General features: G+C 36.1%; 1 long non-coding RNA gene across 8 annotated transcripts in view; it reads left to right on the forward strand.

The window, feature by feature from the left end:
* LOC140604740 (uncharacterized) overlaps window positions 1–13,901 on the forward strand; it is a 357,291-nt gene that overhangs the window by 212,216 nt on the left and 131,174 nt on the right. For 6 of the 8 annotated variants that reach the window (XR_012007550.1, XR_012007552.1, XR_012007545.1 and 3 more), the window contains one exon: window positions 1,537–1,605. The exons of 1 other annotated variant lie outside the window; for it this stretch is intronic. This is a non-coding gene — a long non-coding RNA (uncharacterized lncRNA). Of the gene's footprint in view, window positions 1–1,536; window positions 1,606–3,737; window positions 4,543–13,901 lie in introns of those variants that run through there. One more of the 8 variants, XR_012007551.1, reaches the window with a different exon arrangement.

The following is a 13,901-nucleotide window of genomic DNA, read 5'->3' on the forward strand; positions in this document are numbered from 1 at the left end:
GGGAAGGTATCCAGATTTACATGGATATTATTTCTTTGACCAATAATTTCATCCTTTTATGATGCGAAGTCTAAATACGGTTTTCAGTGACATTTCAAAAACTTATATACAGCTTTGCCTATGAAAATTTGACTTATTCTCTTATACTCTCTCTGCCCAGAAGAGGGCATTAGATAGAAGCTTATTTTATCTTCAGAATTTCATAATATTAAACTGAGGTTTTAGGGTATGTTTAAAAACCTTAAAATTGAATTCATCATCTCACCCTAACAGTCCTATACCAATTGTGCTTTCTCGTGTTCTTTTTGGCTAATGGCATCATGCATTTTCAAGTGCATCAAATTCAAAACTGTGGAACTTCCTATTGCATACATTTGTCACTACTTGCCTTAGTCATTTTATTTTCACAATGCTTCCTCACATTTCGTACATGTCTTTCCATTCCTGAGTCACAGCCAGCTTATTTTCACAATACTGGGAGCCACCTAACTGGCAATGTCTAAAACACTGTGTACACTGCTGCTAGATTATTTCAAAACTTTGCTCTTATCATTATCACTTCCCTGCTTAGAAAATTTCAATAATCTCAACTAAATCCAGACTCTGACCTGGCACCTAATATCACACAAACTCTAAATCTCTTTTTACCATCATGGATGACTATTTATTTAGTAAAACCAGTTTTATTAAGTTTTTATTGATGTATAATTGACTTACATAATATTAGTTTCAGGTATCCAACAGAATGAGTAAATGTATGTATGTGAAATGATCACTTCAATAATTAATATCAAACAACATGCACAGTTACAAACTTTTTCTTTTGATGGAAATTCTTTTAGCACTTTGAGCACTTTGAGATATAGAATTTACACTTTTAGCAACTTTGAGATATAGAATACAGCATTACTATCTGTAGTCACTATGCTGTACATTATACCCAATGGCTTATATATTTTATAACTAGAAGTTTATACCTTGTGGTTCCTTTTACCCATTTTGTTCATCTTCCACTCCTACCTCTGGCAACCAGAAATTTGTTCTCTGTATGAGCTTGACTTTTTTTTGTTTGATTCCACATGTATGATCATGCAGAATTTATCTTTCACTGACTGACTTATTACACTTAGTATAATGCCCTCAAAGTCCATTCACGTTATCACAAATAGCAAGATTTTATTCTTTTTTTTAACAGTGAATAATATTCTATTGTATATATTCATAATTTCTTTATTCATTCATCCAGTGTTAGACACTTAAGTTGTTTTCATATCTTAGTTATTGTAAATAATGCAGCAACAAACATTGGGATGTTTAAAAATACTTTTTCTCAAGTTAGTGTTCTGTTTTCTTCAGATAAATATCCAGAGTGAAATTACTAGCTCTTGTGGTAGTTGTAATTTCATTTTTTTTGAGCAACCTTCCTACTGTTTTCCACAGTGGCTCTACCACCTTATATTCTCACCAGAAGTGCACAAGTGTTCCTTTTTTTCTACACCTTTGTCAACACTTGTTATGTGTCTTTTTTTATTTTAGTCATTCTGACAGGTGTGAAGCAGTATCTCATTGTGGCTTTGAATGACATGTCCCTGATGATGCATGATGGTAAGCATCTTTACCGTGTCTGTTGACCATCTGTATACCTTCTTTGGGAAAATGTCCATTTAGGTCCAATGCCCATTTTTTTTGGTTGAACTGTTTGCTTTTTTTGGTGTTTGGTTGTATGTGTTCTTTACATATTTTAGATATTAAACCCTTATCAGAAACATGATTTTTAAAATATTTTTTCCGGGATCCCTGGGTGGCGCAGCGGTTTAGCGCCTGCCTTTGGCCCAGGGCGCGATCCTGGAGACCCGGGATCGAATCCCACATCGGGCTCCCGGTGCATGGAGCCTGCTTCTCCCTCTGCCTATGTCTCTGCCTCTCTCTCTCTCTCTCTCTGTGACTACCATAAATAAAAAAAAAAAAAAAAAAAATTTTTCCCTTTCAGTAGGTTGCCTTTTTATTTTGTTGGTGGTTCCTTTTGGTATACAGAAGATTTTTAGTTTGATATAGTCCTACTTTTTATTTTTGTTTTTGTTGCCTTTGATTTGGTGTCAAATCCAAAAGTCAGCGCCAAGACCAATATCAAGGAACTTATTGTAGGTGTTTTACTCTAGAAGTATGATGGTCTCAGGTCTTACATTCAAGTCTTTAGTCTATTTTCAGTTAATTTTTGTGTACAGTGTAAGAGAGTGGTTTAGTTTCATTCTTTTGCAGGTGACTGTCCAGTTTTTCAGCATCATTTATTGGAGATTGTCCTCCCCCCACTGTATCTTTGCTTCTCTGTCATAAATTAATTGACTATAAATGTGAGTTTATTTGAGGCTCTTTATTCTGGTTCATTGATCTATGTGTTCCTTATGTCAATACTGTGTTGATTATTGTAGCTTTGTGATATAACTTGCATTCAGGAGTATATGTCTCCAGGTTTATTCTTCTTAAGATTGCATTGGCTAATCTTTTGTGGTTCCATAAAATGTTTAGAATTTTTGTTCTATCTCTGAGAACAAATGCGATTAATATTCAGATAGGTATTACATCAAGTCTGTAGATTTCTTAGGATGTTATGAACATTTCAACAATATTAATTCTTCCAAACAAAAGAGCATGGAATATCTTTACATTTATTTGTGTTTTTCTTCAATTTCTTTCATTGTCTTATGGTTCTCAGTATACAGGTTTCAATTCCTTAAATAAATTTATTCCTAATTTTTCTTCTTTTTGATATAGTTGTAAATGGGCTTGATTTCTAATTGCTTTGGCTAAGACTTCCAAACCTTTGTTGAGCAAAAGTACAAAGGTTGATATCCTTATCTTATTTTTGGTCTTAGAGAAAAACATTTCAACTTTGCATCATTGAGTATGATACTAGCTATGAGCTTATCCTAAATAGCCTTTATGATGTTATCAAATACTTTTTCTGCATTTATTGAGATGATCATATTGTTTTATTCTACATTCTTGTTAATATGGCTCATCACATTAATTGATTCATGGATATTGAACCATCCTTGTATCTCTAGAATAAACCTTACTTCCCATGAACAGCAGTTGTAAAAATTTGGGTTCCAGATGAATGTGAAAGCTCCTTTCATGGATATAGTGGTGAGCTGTAGTGAGGCAAAAGCAGGCCTCAAAGATGGTGTCCCCCAGTGTACATTCCCTGAGAGCAGATTTGCAGCTTCTAGATGTATACCAAACCTGAAGCCTACACCTAAGGCCAAAGGTCCAGGACCAATAAGTAGGCCTCTTTCATGGAAGAGCTTGTTTTAGTCTTCTGTTTGTGTAGTGCCCTGAAGTCATAGGCTACCAAGAACTGTGTCTCTGATCATCATGAGACCCAGGAATATAAGTCCTGCTGTCCACCAGAGCCAGGCAATCAAGGGGTGTCCTCTGGTGGTAGCCAAAAATAAGTGTGCCAGAAGTAAAAACTGGGATGCCACGTATATATAAGATCTCCTTCTGAGAGATACTGACTCTCTAGAATGCTCGGAAGCTCAGGTAATGTCTGACTTCTGAGTTTTCAGAAAAAGTTAGCAGTCAGATTAGGTATGTGTTTAATCAGAACCCTGCCCTGCTGCCGTTGCTATGATAATAATCTAATAGACCTTTTTTTCAGAAAGACTGAGCTCCTATGATTGTTGCCTCTTGCCATGTCCTGGGAATAACTCTCTCTGTTGGTTATAATCCTGTAGGATCTGTGAGTTAAGCTCTACTGGCCACCAGACCCAAATACATGGAGTTGTAGTTTGACAGCAGCCATGAAAATGGAACCAGAAAAGGGTAAAAGCTCCTTACTGTAAGATGTCAATGAGCTGGAGCAATGCAGAAGAGAGTGCAAAGATTGCATTTACCAGCTTCCATTCCCTATAAGCCCCTCCTTACGCTCCTATAAATGTTACAGTTCAGAAGCCTGCCTCAGACCAAAGGTCCTGGACAACATAGGCCTCTTTCTCAGAACTCTGGGAAGTGTTTCAGTCTGCTGTCTGTGTAGTGCCCTGACAGTGGTAGTCTTCCAAGAATGGTCTCTCTGATTATTGTAATTTCGTAAGACCCAAGATCACAAGCCCCTCTGGCTTCAGATCCATGTAGTCAAAGGATGTCCCATCAGTGGCAGCCACAAAACTGGAGCACCAGACATGCATAAACACTCTCCTCTGTGAGGTACTGGCATCTGGAGCACAGCAGAAGGAGAGCATGAAGAAAGTGCCACTGACTGGAGTGAGGCCAAGGGAAAGTGCAAAGATGTCACTTGCCAAAAGAGAGAGGGAGATAAAAAGGGGAAAAAAAATAAGAAAGGAAAGGGAAAAAAGAAGAGAGGAAAGGAGGAAAAAAAAGACAGTGCCGGGCAGCCCGGGTGGCTCAGGGGTTTAGCGCTGCCTTCAGCCCAGGGCATGATCCTGGAGACCTGGGATCGAGTCCCATGTCAGGCTCCCTGCATGGAGCCTGCTTCTCCCTCTGCCTGTGTCTCTGCCTCTTTCTCTCTCTCCTCTCTGTGTTGCTAATGAATAAATAAATAAAATCTTAAAAAAAAAAAAGAAAAAAGGAAAGGAAAGGAAAGGAGAAAAGAAAAGAAAAGGAAAGAAAAGAAAAGAAAGAAAAGAAAAGAAAAGAAAAGAAGAAAGAAAAGAAAAGAAAAAAGAAAAGAAAAAAAAGAAAAGAAAAAAGAAAAAAGAAAAGAAAAGAAGGTGCCTGTGGACTTTGGACAGGAAGCGGGAGTGTGCAGAAGATGATGCGCACATCTGGAGCATAAAGATGACACCCAAGAGAAAAGAGAAAAAAAGAATGATAACTCTTGCTGGCTTTAGCAACGCCAAGGAAAAGCAAGAAAATGGCACCCACCAGCCTCTGCCTCTATGGAGTATTCCAATGGGCCCCTAACTCTTAGACCAATACTTTAAAATTAGGAAATGCTTCTCTTTCCATGAAGTCTCGAGCTTTTCAAACAACTACCTTTGTGCTGGGCCTTGGGGCAGGTAAGTCCACTTATGGGCCCTTAAAGAGATGTTCCTCAGTTTGCCATAGACCTATGGGTCTCATGAGCATGAGCCCCATTGGTCTTCAGAGTCAGATGTTTTAGGGGCACATCTCTCAGGTACCCATCTTAAAAATTACCGTGGGGCATATCCTGTGCTCCTCAGGGAACAACTCTCCAGGAAAAACTCCAGGTTTTTATTTCCTTCTCAGTGTGGGTCACTGCTCTAGGGGTGTGGTTTAAGGCATCATTCTGTCTCAGCCATATCTGCTTCAATGTAGTTTTCCTCTTGTTTGCTTGATGTGAAGGGGTTTCTTTGCTAATTTTTAGAGGGTTTTTAAGAGGTATTATTCCATATATACCTGTAGATTTGATGTATCTGAGGGAGGAGGTGAGTTCAGAATCTTCCTCCATGGCCATTTGAACTGGAACATCCAAATGCTAATTCTTAACACCCTCTCACATTTTCCTATAGTTCAAACTGACACACCTCTTGCTTCCCAAACTACATGACATATGTCAGGTGGCTAAAGAGTGTTAAAAAGCATAGATTCTGGAACTAGAATTCCTGGCTTCATATCCTAGCTCTGCTACTTGGTTTCTGTGTGAGCTTGAGCGTCTATAAACTCCTCTGTCCCTTGGTATCATCTGTGTAAATGACACAGTGAGAATGCCTATCTCTTTGGCTGTGAGAATTTAAGGAACAATATAAAACATTTAAAATGGTATCTGATATGATGTGTTCAAATGTTACCTTTTATAAGGCATTTCTTGAAGTTCCTTATTTTTGTCTTTCAACTTGTTTTATACATTGGCTTGTTAATTTTTCTTTACAGTCCCCTTCTGAATAAGCACACTTTTTGAATAAACACATTTTAACTGATTAATTTTGAGTTACTATAAATGATGACAGAAATCAGATGTTATGACTTAAACACACTAGTAGGCATTCTTAGCAGATCTTATTTATTTAAGCTAAATATGTCTATTACTTAAAAATGGGATCAGGGCTATTTGCTTGGCTTTAGGTTTTATAATTTAAAAGGCCATTATTCCTTTGCTTTGTATATGAGTTTATGATTGCAAAATTGGTTTCCATAATTATATGTTTTTTATGAAAACTGGCTCAAATTGTGATAGTTTTGTAATTGAATTATTTGAAAATTTGAAAATGCTTTCAAACAATAATATATAACATTATTTTTTACAATCTGTTAATACTTTACTTTTTACAATTTATCAGGTAAGCATTATTTTAACCTGTGACTTAAGGAAAAATGGAATTCATACAGGATTCAGAGATTTTAGCTTAGAAGGAATAAAAAGATAATTTCACCCAGTTTTATTATTTTTTGAGAGAGGAAACTTGACTTGCACAGGATCACAGATTTCAAATATCAAATCCAAGATAAAAACCTGAGTTTGTTAAATCCATGACTTTTGCCAATTCACATATGCATACGAGTTTGTAGACTCGCATAACACAAATTCAAACATTCAGGATTTTCATTTATTATTCAACATCTTAAATATTGTATTTATGTATTTTCAATGTTAATTCAATATATTTTGTGCTATTTTTAAACATTAGTAGAATAACATCTCAAAATTTTAGGCCTCTTCTATGTTAAACATTGTATTAGTTTAAGAATTTGAGTTAGAATTTGGGAGGTGACTTAGTATATTAAAACAGTTACCAATGGTCCCTGGCTTATAGAATTTTCTGGATGTATGTCTAGGCTGATTCATAGTGAAATTATATGTCATTTACTCTATGTTTAGGCCTTCCTACTACAAGTATAGTAGTACTTGCTTACACTAGTATAAATTCTTATTCTATTGTAGTATTCTTAAAAAATTTAAAAAATTATAATGACATTTGCATCACACCAAAATTATAATTCTATTCCCTATTTTTATTGTATTTTTAAAAGGCATACATCCTTAATGTGTCTTATTTGATCAGTGGATTTCAACATTAAAACCTTATTCCATGTGGTATGCTACAGAGTTTTGTGCCATCTGTATCAAGACTTCTAGCAAGCAAGGTGTTGTTTTTTATCCATTAGGAACAATTTTGTCTACTCAAGTGTGTTTGGTTAATATGGATATCTTCATTTTGCTGTGGAAGAGCAGATGCTTAACTTTTATTCTGTATCTCTGTGGGAGAAGTAGGATGTGATGAGTAGTGTGTTTTTGGAAAACACATCAATATAATGCAGAAGCTAGATGGTCATTCCTTAATTCAAAGTGGAATGTAGTTGAATTTTTGTTGCTCTTTTTGGAAAACCATTAAATCAAAAGTATCATTTCTGGGGATATCTATAAATGATGTTAATTAATAAGTAACTTTGGTTTATTTATTTTTAAATACATTTCTTAGAGCAGCAATAAGCATATTAAAGACTCCCCCAATTAATTTTCATACCATCCTTGTTAAGTAGATACCAGTGGTGTAACAGAAGAACTCATTACACACATGAGCAAATTGAGGTGGTGGGAAGTTTGATGTTACTTCTGAACAGCATGTCAGCAATGAGGCCACTGCAGAAGAAGAAAAGCTTTCTAATTCCCAACGTCTTCTTGCCACTAAAACACATGATTTCCTCTGTAAGAATGCAAAACTATTTTTGCAAGTTTAAATGTTATGTCATTTTTATCCTGTAAAAGACCAAGGCTTTCATTTGCTAATCAAAATAGCATTTATAATCACAAATCGTCCTGTACAAAATGGTGGAATTCGATGTTAGGTAATAGAGATAGAACCAAGATTATGATCAATGGGCAATCATAGTTTCAAACTTCTGAAATTTATTCATTTTTTGGCCATGGAAGGATTGGAGAAACATTGATAGGATGTTTAATAGATAATATATGGCTAATCACTTTCATGTAATTGTGATTGTATCCTTGTATATTAATATTGCAGAATTATAGATTGACACTTGGATAATCCTACCTAGTTTTGAGCTAATCACTTATGAATGCTGTTTGTAAAACCCTCTTCTTTTTTACTCAATAGCATACAAATTCAGATGGTATAGTGGAGAACTATAAAAACAATGTATTCTAGCTTATTTAAGGAACATGCCTTAAATCTCAAGTGACTTTTTTTTCCATGTCAAAAATCAAGATGTACTGTGTTATCACAACCCAGTCAATTTTGTATCCTATGTATTTTTCATCCTTGTACAAAAGTGACCAATTGTTTATGATTGGAGAAGAGAAGGCAATATCTCTCCATATATAACTAATTTTAGGTTGTGTGTCACAGTAGCATTGAGAATCAATTTCAAATGATTTCTTCAAAGTGATACAAGTGGCTCATAGCAGAGTTGTAAATAGAAACCAGATACATGTATTCCCCTGCCAGCATTTCACTAGAAATGCTATATAGAAACAGTGCAGAGAATGAGAAAAGCTTTAAATAGATCAGTTATCCAAATTAGATGATTAAATGATACAAGATATATGACTTCTAACATAGTGTTTGGTGTATAGTTAGCATTCGTTACAGATTTGTTTATTTAGGATGTTGTTTTCAATTAGAATTTTTTGGCTGGAAAACATAGAGTTTAAATCAGGCACATAAAAGCAAAATGAAACAAAAATTCTTTTAAATTTACCCACTATTGTAATCAAATACTTAATATCCAACAGCAAATATACATGCTACAAAAACCATAGCTTCAAAACATCAATCTTTGGATATCTACATTTTAAAAATATTCCCCTTTAATGCAATTCATCAGATACTACTCAAGAAAATCACCATGTTAGTTGCTCTAGGATTACGCTGTGTAATGTGGCCACTAATCCCAAGTAGTTATTCAGCACTTGAAGTGTAGCTAGTGTACTGAAGAACTGAATTTTAGACTTCAGGAAAAGATGATAGAATAGGAGGTTCCTGGGTTCACCTTGTCCCAGGGATAAACCTAGATAACACCCACATCAGTATAAATAACCCAGAAAATGACTTGAACATTGGCAGAACAGACTCTCTACAGCTAAATGTAGAGAAGAAGCCACATTGAAAAGGGTAGGAAGAATGGTGATGTGGTTGGAAGCAGGAGGGAAGGACACCACAGGCACAGAGAGGGGTGAGGAGCATCCCAAGCACAGGGATCCTACACTGGGAAGACAAATCCCCATAACATTTGGGTTTGAAAACCAGAGGGGCCTAACTTCACACATGTTCTTACAATCAATGGGGTTTAACACCTGGAAATTTAAAAATCATTTAGTTTGGCTCTGGGAGAGCTGGATAGCAACAGGAAACTGAGTCCCTTAAAGAGACAGCACAACAAACAGTCCTGAAATACAGCATAGAAGTAGAAGTTTAAAAATCCCTGAGATTTATAGAAGAAAGTTATTTACTAATCTCAGGGCATGTGCTGGAGAGGCAGGAATCTTTGGGAGACTTCTTCAAGAACAGATGTGTTGATGGGCGCAATTTCCCTCTTCCATCCCCAAGCTTGGACACAGAGACACCTGTGTGTATATACTATCCTCCTAGCTTGCTAATAGCATTCCCCACCCACATACTTTTCTATAGACCTGCCTGCTCAATCCTGGCCCTGGAAGTTTTCTTGGTGGTTCCAGATCCCCTCCTACAGCATGCCAGCACACACCTTCTTGGCACCACATTCCCTACCCACACATTCTCCTGAGGATCTGTTCTTTCCAACATGTCCTTGGCAGGAGCTTATCCAAAATGATGCAAAAAGCTGAGAATGTGCATGCAGCCCCAACAAGAGCCAACACTGCTCCAGAGTGACTCCTGCAATGGGAGAAGAGAAGACACCACACACACTAGTCCAACTAAGTCCCCATCAATGGGCTGGGGGCAGATATCTGGTCTGACTGCAGGTTTCATCCCCAAAAAAGGCTTCTCAGGAGACAACACAGGGAGAACACCTGCAGTGTTGTGCTACCACAGCTCTGCAAAACACTTGGTCTGACTCAACTCAAATCCAAGGTGGCCCCAGACTAGCCCACTAACAACACAGGGGCCAAACCCTGCCTACAACAGAAAAAGAGACCCATTGCATATACTGGACCGAGGGTAAACATGCCTCAGCCATAACAGTAGGGGCACACAACACACATAAGAGATATCACTGGACCACCAAGACATTGTCCTGCAAAGCACCATAAGACCTTTTCTTTATAAGACAATTACTTGGGGCAGCCCCGGTGGCGCAGCGGTTTGGCGCCGCCTGCAGCCTGGGGTGTGATCCTGGAGACCCGGGATTGAGTCCCACATCGGGCTCCCTGCATAGAGCCTGCTTCTCCCTCTGTCTGTGTCTCTGCCCCTCTCTCTGTGCCTATGAATAAATAAATAAAATCTTTAAAAAAAATAAGACAGTTACTTGCAAGAGCAGAAGACATCGCTTACTTTCCTAACACAGAGAAATAGACTCAAAGAGGTAGACAAAACTAAGGAAACAGAAGGATGTGTCTCAAAGGAAAGAAGAGGACAGAATGATAGTAAAAGAGCTAAATGAATAGAGGTAAGTTATATGCTTGATAGGGGATTTAAAGTAATGCTCACTGGACTTAAGAAGATACTCACTGGAGGAGATACTCATAAAGATACTTACTGGACTCAAGAAGAGTGAAGGATATCAGTGAGATCCTCAAAAAAGAAATAGGAAACATAAAGAAGAACCAATATGAGATGAAGAACTCAATAACTGAAATTGCATATACACTGGATCGAATAAATGGTAGATGAGAGGAAGCAGAAGGGCAGATCAACAACCTAGAGGACAGAGCAATAGAAAGCAGTCAAGCTTAACAGGAGAGAGAGAAAAAAATTTTAACCAAAAATAGATTAGGGATTCCTGGGTAGCTCAGTGGTTGAGGTTCTGCCTTTGGCTCAAGGCATGAATCCTGGAGTCCCAAATCAAGTTCCTCATCGAGCTCCCTGCATGGAGCCTGCTTCTCCCTCTGCCTGTGTCTCTGCCTCTGTCTCTCTCTTTCTGTGTCTCTCATGAATAAATAAATAAAATCTTAAAAAATGAAATTAAAAAATAAAAATTTTTCAGTATTTGCAAATCAATGAATGTGATACATCACATCAACATGAGAAATGATAAAAACCATATGATCATTTCAATAGATGTAAAAAGAGCATTTGACAAAGTACAATGTCCATTTATGATAAAAATCCTCAACACAGTGGATTTTTTTTTAAGATTTTATTTATTTATTCATGAGAGACACACATAGAGAGAGAGGCAGAGACACAGGCAGAGGGAGAAGCAGGCTCCATGCAGGGAGCCTGGTGTGGGACTTGATCCAGGGTCTCCAAGATCAGGCCCTGGGCTGAAGGTGGCGCTAAACCGCTGAGCCGCCCAGGCTGCCCAACACAGTGGGTTTAGAGGGAACATGCCTCAACATATTAAAGACCTTATATAACAAAGACATAGCTAACATCATACTAATAGTGAAAAACTGAGAGCTTTCCCCCTAAGATCAAGGATGAAACTATTCTCACCGGTTTTATTCAACATAGTATTGGAAACTGTAGCCACAGCAATCAAACAGCGAAAATAAATTAAAGGCATCCAAACAGATTAGGAAGAAGTAAAACTTTCACTATTTGCAGATGACATGGTATATATAGAAAACCTGAATGACTACCAAAAAGTACTACAACTGATCAATGAATTCAGTATGGTCACAGGATACAAAATCATTATAAAGAAATATATTTTTAAAAAATTAAAAAAATAAAGAAATATATTGCATTTTAAACACTAATTGCATTCAAAATAATAAAATACATAGAAATAAGTGTAACCAAAGATGTGAAAGACCTTTACTCTGAAAACTATAAAACATTGATGAAGGAAATTGAAGGTAAGACAAACAAATGGAAAGCTATTCCATGTTCATGGATTAGAAGGACAAATATTGTTAAATGTCCATACTGTCAAAATACCAACAGTATTTTTCACCGAAGTAGAACACAAAATCCTAAAATTTGTTTGGAAACAAAAGAGATCTAGAATAGCCAAAGCAGTCCTGAAATAGAAAAACAAAGCTGGAGGTATCACAATTCTAGACTTTAAGTTAAATTACAAAGCTGTGGTATCAAAAAGGTATGGTACTAAAAAAATTTTTTTTAAAAAGGTATGGTACTGGAACACGCAAAGAAAGGACACATAGATCACTGGAACAGATTAGAGATTCCAGAAACATACACACAATTATGTAGTCAATCTTTGATTAATCAGGAAAGAATATCCAAGGGATAAAACAATCTCTTCAATAAATGGTGTTGACAAAACTGGACAGCAACATGCAAAAGAATAAAACTGGACCACTTTCTTCACTTTCTTATGTCATACACAAAAATAAATTTAAAATGGATTGAAGATTTAAATGTAGAACCTGTAACAATAACAAATCATAGAGGAGAGCATGAATAGTAATTTGTCTGACATCAGCCATAACAACATTTTTCTAAGTATGTCTCCTGAAGCAAAGGCAACAAAAGAAGAAATAAACTATTGGGACAACATAAAAATAAAATTTTCTGGGACACCTGGGTGGCTCAGTAGTTGAGCATCTACCTTTGGCTCAAGTTGTAGTCCTGGGGTCCTGGGATCGAGTCCCACATTGGGGTCCTCACAGGGAGTCTGTTTCTCCCTCTGCCTGTGTCTCTGCCTCTCTCTGTGTGTCTCTTATGAATAAATAAAGAAAATCTTTAAAAATAAATAAATAAAATGTTTCTGCATAGCAAAGGAAATAATCAAAAAACTATAAGACAACCTATGAATGGGAGAAGATATTTACAAATTACCTATCCAATAAAAGGTTAGTATTCAAAACATACAAAGAATCTGCACAACTCAACACCCAAAGAACAAATAATCCAACTTAAAAATGGACAGTATTCATGAACAGATATTTCTCCAAACAGATTTCTCAACATTACTGATCATCAGGGAAATGCAAATCAAAACTACAATGAGATATTACTTCACACCTGTCAAAATGGCTAAAATCAAAAACACAAGAAACAAATCTTGGTAAGGATGTGGTAGGAATACAAACTGGTGTGGCCACTCTGGGAAACAGTATGGAAATTCCTCAAAAAATTAAAAATAGAATTATCATATGATCCAATAATTCCACTACTGGGTATTTACCCAAAGAATATGAAAACACTAACTTGAAAAGCTATGGTCACCTTATGTTTTTTGAAGCATTATTTACAATATCCAAATTATGGAAGCAATCTGTATTGAAGGAATTTCAAATTGTTCTGGAGGGGCAAACTAAAAAAAAAGTTGTCCTAAAAAATACTAATGTGAATAATTTTGAGAGACGTTTTCAGCAAATAGATAGTGGATATGATAAAAAGCATCCTCTCTCCTGTCAGAAATAATAAGATTATCACCTAAAACAGTAACTAAATGTCCAACAACAAAAAAAATTAAATGATTTAACAGAGTTGGTAACTTGGACCAGCTTTAAAATGGAGGCTATGGATTCTTGAAAAAAACAAAGGAAAAATGAAATTATTTTAGAAGAATAGTAATTATTTTAATTAGAGAAATGTTTGAGAAATTTATGAGAAAAAGTAAAAAAATATATATATATCTTAAAAAAAGCAAAAGGCTTATAATGAAGCCACCAAAGAATACAAAGAATATGACATTTTTTTACAGTGTCAAATATCAGTTGAGTCTAGTTTTTTTAAAAATTGCAAGAACTTTTCTTTAACTTTGTGAGTATGCAATGAGGAAATACTGTGTAGTAAATACTTTGGGTTATCTTTTGTCTCAAAACACTTATATATTTATGTAATCAATTTGTGAACTAAAAAAAATTTAACTCCTGGTATAGACATTGTTGAACACTTTACATC

The sequence above is a fragment of the Canis lupus genome, chromosome 15, assembly GCF_048164855.1.
Source record: "Canis lupus baileyi chromosome 15, mCanLup2.hap1, whole genome shotgun sequence".
Lineage (NCBI taxonomy): Eukaryota > Metazoa > Chordata > Mammalia > Carnivora > Canidae > Canis > Canis lupus.